This window comes from Anomaloglossus baeobatrachus, chromosome 5 (genome assembly GCF_048569485.1).
Source record: "Anomaloglossus baeobatrachus isolate aAnoBae1 chromosome 5, aAnoBae1.hap1, whole genome shotgun sequence".
Lineage (NCBI taxonomy): Eukaryota > Metazoa > Chordata > Amphibia > Anura > Aromobatidae > Anomaloglossus > Anomaloglossus baeobatrachus.
This window is the reverse complement of record NC_134357.1, coordinates 43,348,338-43,355,379: the sequence shown is the minus strand read 5'-3', so window position 1 is coordinate 43,355,379 and position 7,042 is coordinate 43,348,338.

Genomic DNA, 7,042 nt, shown 5'->3' with positions numbered 1-7,042 from the left:
TTACAAGCCACTAACGTTTGTGGTTGCCCTGCAAAGTTCACGGGCTTGTCCATGGATAGTTCCCATGCATTTTTAAACGGTCCCCACGGGGACAACGGTGCCGGCTCCAGCCGGTTGCAAATCACACGGTGAATCAGGTGAACACTCGGTAATCATTTTCATCATCTTTCAACTTTGGCAAATTTTCAAACTTTTTCAACAGACAGGTGGTCCCAACGGGGACGGTGCTGCGGGCCTCCATTGCCCTACTCCGGTCTTTCAAGCGCTGGGGTTGCCGGCAAGGGGTAGAGGTCTGCGCTCGCTCGGGCCTCCGGGCCCCTCCTGAGTTTAGCGTCCAGTGCAAACCATCCTCGCTCCCCAAAGTGCCGGGTATACTGCACAATATCTCCCGGCATCAGGTTACGGCCGGGATGTTTTTCGGGCAGGTGAGCATGCACATCCCGCCGGGCTACAAACACTTCGGCCTCCAGGCCCGGCTCGTAGATGAACCCGTAGCCCCGGCGGACATCAAACCGCCTCGCCTGTCCCTCGTACAGCGGTCCCCGGTCACGGAATGTCGCTTGCCGGAGATTCTCTTTCTCCCGGATCGCTCTGGCCACCAGCTCGGCCTTCTTCCTCTCCCTCTCGGCGATCTCCAGGCCCAGCAGTACCGGCTCCCTATCCCAGTACGGCGCTGCCGCCAGCGCCGGCGCACGGGTCGGGCCCCGCGGGACATCCTGGACATTACCCACTGTCAGGACTACGGGTGGCATGTCCCGCGGTGTCTTGGCCTTGGGCGCTGCCTTGCAGCAACAACCCGGCGCTACCTCAGCCGAGGTGTGGGGGATGGGCCTAGGGGCTTTCCGCTGCTGGGCCTTCGGCCCGGAGCGGGTCATCGGCTCCGGCTCGGGGAGTTTCTCAGGGGATGCCTCCGGTTCGGTCTTCGGAGTCTTCCACGGCAACACTGCGGACTTGCTGCGGGCTCCGGCTACAGGTTGGCCCGCTTGGGCGGGGACGCTGGGTACTGCTACCGGTTGCGGTGGTAGCAGGCCTAGAGGCAGGGTCACGGCCTCCGGGACGGGTGGCGAGGGAGGCAGCGAAGGGAGAGGGCTTGGACCGGGCCCCACAGCCGCGATGACCGGCCCCTCAAGGGCGTCGGGACGTGGGTCACTCACCCTCCCTTTCTCCGCTTCCTCCTCGCGTCTCCGCACGGTGGCTACAACGTCCGCCATGTCGGCCTCCCACTCCTCCATGAGGAGCTGCATCTTCACCTGCAGCCTTTGGTAGAGCTGCGCGGTCCGGATCTCCACCCACGCCGCGGTTCCAGGCGCGGGGGGCACGGTGTCGCGGGACGGCATCCACATGACGGCTGGTTCGTTTGTTTCCAGGAACGGGATATTTGCAGAGTCCTGGCGTCCCTGCTTTTACAGCCGCAGCTACATGCGGCCGGCCGCCATCGCGTCCCCCTCAGCTCTTTCCGGCCCCTCCTCTCTCGGGGCGGGGTTTTGGCCTTCGCGCCTCTACTGCTCGAGAAGACGCTCGAGCGGGAACTTTTCGCGCCAAAGATGGCGGCTTCTGAAATTTTTCTGCCGGATACCTCCGGCGGTAACAAGGCGCACCTCTACCAGACGGCAGAGCGGTAAGATCCTGTTCGTGACGCCAAGTTGTCGCGGGCGGGGAGGAGGGTGTCAGCACACCGCGCTCACCCCTTCTGCTCGGGTCCGGCAGCTGCTCCTGGTGGCTCGAGCCGTAGGCCGGATCCCGGGGTTTCTCGAGCGACACTCCTCGCCCGTGAGTGAAAGGGGGGTGTTTGTTGGGTGTGGGGATTGTTATAGTTCGTGACGCCACCCACGGTTGTGGTGATTGCACCACCGCTGCTCGGTGTGGGGGTCCCGGGGATGGTGATGCGGAGCAGCCAGGTGTTGTGTTGCCCCTCCGTGGGTAGGGGTTGGTGATCCCGGGGCCCGGTGAGGAGGTGTGAAGTGTAGGGCCTGGAGGGCGCAGGGACGCGGGGGCAGCGCTGTGCCTTGCGGCACTGTGGTACTCACTCAGCCTGAGACTTGGACACAGTTTGTACGGTAAACCAAACGGCTGGTAGGACGGTCCCACAGACGGCTGCACCTGCACTCCCGGTAGGTGACGGTGATGTCTCTCTTCCTTGCACCTGTGTTGACTGATGGTAGCGGTGGATTCCCTCCGGTTACCCGCTCCCCGACTGCAATCTGGGCCGGAGGAGCTCTACACTTTGCCCGCAGGCGCTGGCCCTGGGGAAACTGGTGCCCTGGCGGTGGCGGTGTCTCCCCTGTAATGGTCGGGCTGTTGCCGTCAATCGGGACTTGGTTGCTGGGGGATCTACGTCCCCTTCACTGACGGATTCGGCAAATTTGGCGACTCCTAGCCTTGCCGGGGTCCGAGAGGCCCCTGCCCTGGTGCTGACTGTCCTTCGGAACACTGCTCCAGACCACCGGGCACACAGCCAACGGGGTCCTTCCAGGAACCTCCAAACGGTCCCCCTCCGGACAGTCACCGCCGTCGCTGACCTTGCTGTTCTAGCCCTACACACAGCTGGGCTCTCAGGCTTTGCACTCTCTGCTCTGTCACCACTTCTTGCTTTCCTCCTTTTTCCACTTTTCTCTCCTTCACTTTCACTTCTCTGCTGTTTACTCTTGCCCTCCCCGGGCTAATCTGCTGTTCACTCGTTCATGTCCCTGACTGGACTGCCTGGTTACTTCCTGCCTCCAGAGTTGTGAGCTCCTTGGTGGGTGGAGCCAACCGCCTGGCCCACCCCCTGGTGTACATCAACAGACTCTTGGAGGAAGGCAACAAGGATTTCTGGTTAGCAGATGTGCCTACCTGGAGTGTGGGGTGTGGTGGTGTTGTGACCTGTGTCCCCTGGCTTGCCCAGGGCGACACATTCCCCCTTAGCAAAACGCAGACCGTCCGCGGGCTGCCGTCCTACACCGGTTTTATTTTTCTGAAAAGGGGATAACAGGGTTAAACATAACATAAATACATTTTTAATAACTTCTTCCCAAGACGGGAGGCACATTTACTTTTAACGTTTCAACGGTATACGGTCACGGTTTCCGCTCTCTCCCACCCAAGTAACCTGGCCCTGATGCTGCCCCTAAAACCCAGGCAGCACCCCTTGACCCACAGTCCAGCACACGGTACCCGAGCGGGATCTGTCCTTCCCTCCAGAGGTTAGCCACCGGTTCCTTTGGTGGCTGGGCCCTGGCCTACTCTGCTCAGGGCCCTCCCTCCAACCTGCCTCTCCGGAGGCGGCACTGCGGAAACGGTAATGGTACCCAACATATTTACAAGCCACTAACGTTTGTGGTTGCCCTGCAAAGTTCACGGGCTTGTCCATGGATAGTTCCCATGCATTTTTAAACGGTCCCCACGGGGACAACGGTGCCGGCTCCAGCCGGTTGCAAATCACACGGTGAATCAGGTGAACACTCGGTAATCATTTTCATCATCTTTCAACTTTGGCAAATTTTCAAACTTTTTCAACAGACAGGTGGTCCCAACGGGGACGGTGCTGCGGGCCTCCATTGCCCTACTCCGGTCTTTCAAGCGCTGGGGTTGCCGGCAAGGGGTAGAGGTCTGCGCTCGCTCGGGCCTCCGGGCCCCTCCTGAGTTTAGCGTCCAGTGCAAACCATCCTCGCTCCCCAAAGTGCCGGGTATACTGCACAATATCTCCCGGCATCAGGTTACGGCCGGGATGTTTTTCGGGCAGGTGAGCATGCACATCCCGCCAGGCTACAAACACTTCGGCCTCCAGGCCCGGCTCGTAGATGAACCCGTAGCCCCGGCGGACATCAAACCGCCTCGCCTGTCCCTCGTACAGCGGTCCCCGGTCACGGAATGTCGCTTGCCGGAGATTCTCTTTCTCCCGGATCGCTCTGGCCACCAGCTCGGCCTTCTTCCTCTCCCTCTCGGCGATCTCCAGGCCCAGCAGTACCGGCTCCCTATCCCAGTACGGCGCTGCCGCCAGCGCCGGCGCACGGGTCGGGCCCCGCGGGACATCCTGGACATTACCCACTGTCAGGACTACGGGTGGCATGTCCCGCGGTGTCTTGGCCTTGGGCGCTGCCTTGCAGCAACAACCCGGCGCTACCTCAGCCGAGGTGTGGGGGATGGGCCTAGGGGCTTTCCGCTGCTGGGCCTTCGGCCCGGAGCGGGTCATCGGCTCCGGCTCGGGGAGTTTCTCAGGGGATGCCTCCGGTTCGGTCTTCGGAGTCTTCCACGGCAACACTGCGGACTTGCTGCGGGCTCCGGCTACAGGTTGGCCCGCTTGGGCGGGGACGCTGGGTACTGCTACCGGTTGCGGTGGTAGCAGGCCTAGTGGCAGGGTCACGGCCTCCGGGACGGGTGGCGAGGGAGGCAGCGAAGGGAGAGGGCTTGGACCGGGCCCCACAGCCGCGATGACCGGCCCCTCAAGGGCGTCGGGACGTGGGTCACTCACCCTCCCTTTCTCCGCTTCCTCCTCGCGTCTCCGCACGGTGGCTACAACGTCCGCCATGTCGGCCTCCCACTCCTCCATGAGGAGCTGCATCTTCACCTGCAGCCTTTGGTAGAGCTGCGCGGTCCGGATCTCCACCCACGCCGCGGTTCCAGGCGCGGGGGGCACGATGTCGCGGGACGGCATCCACATGACGGCTGGTTCGTTTGTTTCCAGGAACGGGATATTTGCAGAGTCCTGGCGTCCCTGCTTTTACAGCCGCAGCTACATGCGGCCGGCCGCCATCGCGTCCCCCTCAGCTCTTTCCGGCCCCTCCTCTCTCGGGGCGGGGTTTTGGCCTTCGCGCCTCTACTGCTCGAGAAGACGCTCGAGCGGGAACTTTTCGCGCCAAAGATGGCGGCTTCTGAAATTTTTCTGCCGGATACCTCCGGCGGTAACAAGGCGCACCTCTACCAGACGGCAGAGCGGTAAGATCCTGTTCGTGACGCCAAGTTGTCGCGGGCGGGGAGGAGGGTGTCAGCACACCGCGCTCACCCCTTCTGCTCGGGTCCGGCAGCTGCTCCTGGTGGCTCGAGCCGTAGGCCGGATCCCGGGGTTTCTCGAGCGACACTCCTCGCCCGTGAGTGAAAGGGGGGTGTTTGTTGGGTGTGGGGATTGTTATAGTTCGTGACGCCACCCACGGTTGTGGTGATTGCACCACCGCTGCTCGGTGTGGGGGTCCCGGGGATGGTGATGCGGAGCAGCCAGGTGTTGTGTTGCCCCTCCGTGGGTAGGGGTTGGTGATCCCGGGGCCCGGTGAGGAGGTGTGAAGTGTAGGGCCTGGAGGGCGCAGGGACGCGGGGGCAGCGCTGTGCCTTGCGGCACTGTGGTACTCACTCAGCCTGAGACTTGGACACAGTTTGTACGGTAAACCAAACGGCTGGTAGGACGGTCCCACAGACGGCTGCACCTGCACTCCCGGTAGGTGACGGTGATGTCTCTCTTCCTTGCACCTGTGTTGACTGATGGTAGCGGTGGATTCCCTCCGGTTACCCGCTCCCCGACTGCAATCTGGGCCGGAGGAGCTCTACACTTTGCCCGCAGGCGCTGGCCCTGGGGAAACTGGTGCCCTGGCGGTGGCGGTGTCTCCCCTGTAATGGTCGGGCTGTTGCCGTCAATCGGGACTTGGTTGCTGGGGGATCTACGTCCCCTTCACTGACGGATTCGGCAAATTTGGCGACTCCTAGCCTTGCCGGGGTCCGAGAGGCCCCTGCCCTGGTGCTGACTGTCCTTCGGAACACTGCTCCAGACCACCGGGCACACAGCCAACGGCGTCCTTCCAGGAACCTCCAAACGGTCCCCCTCCGGACAGTCACCGCCGTCGCTGACCTTGCTGTTCTAGCCCTACACACAGCTGGGCTCTCAGGCTTTGCACTCTCTGCTCTGTCACCACTTCTTGCTTTCCTCCTTTTTCCACTTTTCTTTCCTTCACTTTCACTTCTCTGCTGTTTACTCTTGCCCTCCCCGGGCTAATCTGCTGTTCACTCGTTCATGTCCCTGACTGGACTGCCTGGTTACTTCCTGCCTCCAGAGTTGTGAGCTCCTTGGTGGGTGGAGCCAACCGCCTGGCCCACCCCCTGGTGTGCATCAACAGACTCTTGGAGGAAGGCAACAAGGATTTCTGGTTAGCAGATGTGCCTACCTGGAGTGTGGGGTGTGGTGGTGTTGTGACCTGTGTCCCCTGGCTTGCCCAGGGCGACACACACATGTCAAGGATTTACCCACACAAGGGCAGTCGTTAAACTAAAGTTTCCTGTGGTCAGGGAGCATACCGTGGGTCTTAGTCCCTTTGTGTGGAAGACTGAAGGCTCTGAATATATAATTGGTGAGAGCTCCACTACATGGGCTGAATTGAATGGACAAAGGATTTGTTGTCTAATGAACACAGGGTCTCAGGTGACCACAATGCTAGTAGTATATTTCTGTCAACACTTCCCCAACGTTGTCCGATCCAAAGGGAGCCCAATTATCTGAGTGACGGCTGCCAGCCAGTTACCTATCTCAGTGGCAGGGCTCTTAAGAATAAACGTTTGTCTGTGGAGAGAATTGGGAAAGAAGGGGATCATACTAGTAAAAGGCCCCATCGGAAGTAGACCAATTGTGACATTGGGAATGAATGGTCTGAAGGAAGTAGGACAGCTTCTAGTCAACAGTGGCGCAGTGTGAAGGGAAGGCCCAGTTCATCATGGGCGGCGAAGAAGAGACAAAGATTCGCCCAGCCCTCCAAAAGTTACGCCTATGGGAGGGAGTGCTGTGCCTGGAGGAGTCGGTCTGTGGTTAGGAATGCTCGCCCTCGTAGGGAGAAGTGGAGAGAGAAGGTCCACCTATTGCACAGTGACTGCAGAGAATGGGCAGAGACCTAAAAGAAAAGGGATGGTGAGACAAGGAAAACTCCACTCAATACAAGGCAGAGTTATGGCGCAGACCACCGAGGGGTGTGGAGAACGGGGCCATTTGCCTGGAGGAAAACTACTGCATTACCCAGGTGCCTGAAAGTGACTCTGAAGGAACCAGTTTGCACCATGGAATTTGAAGATGACAGTGACTCCAGAAAAG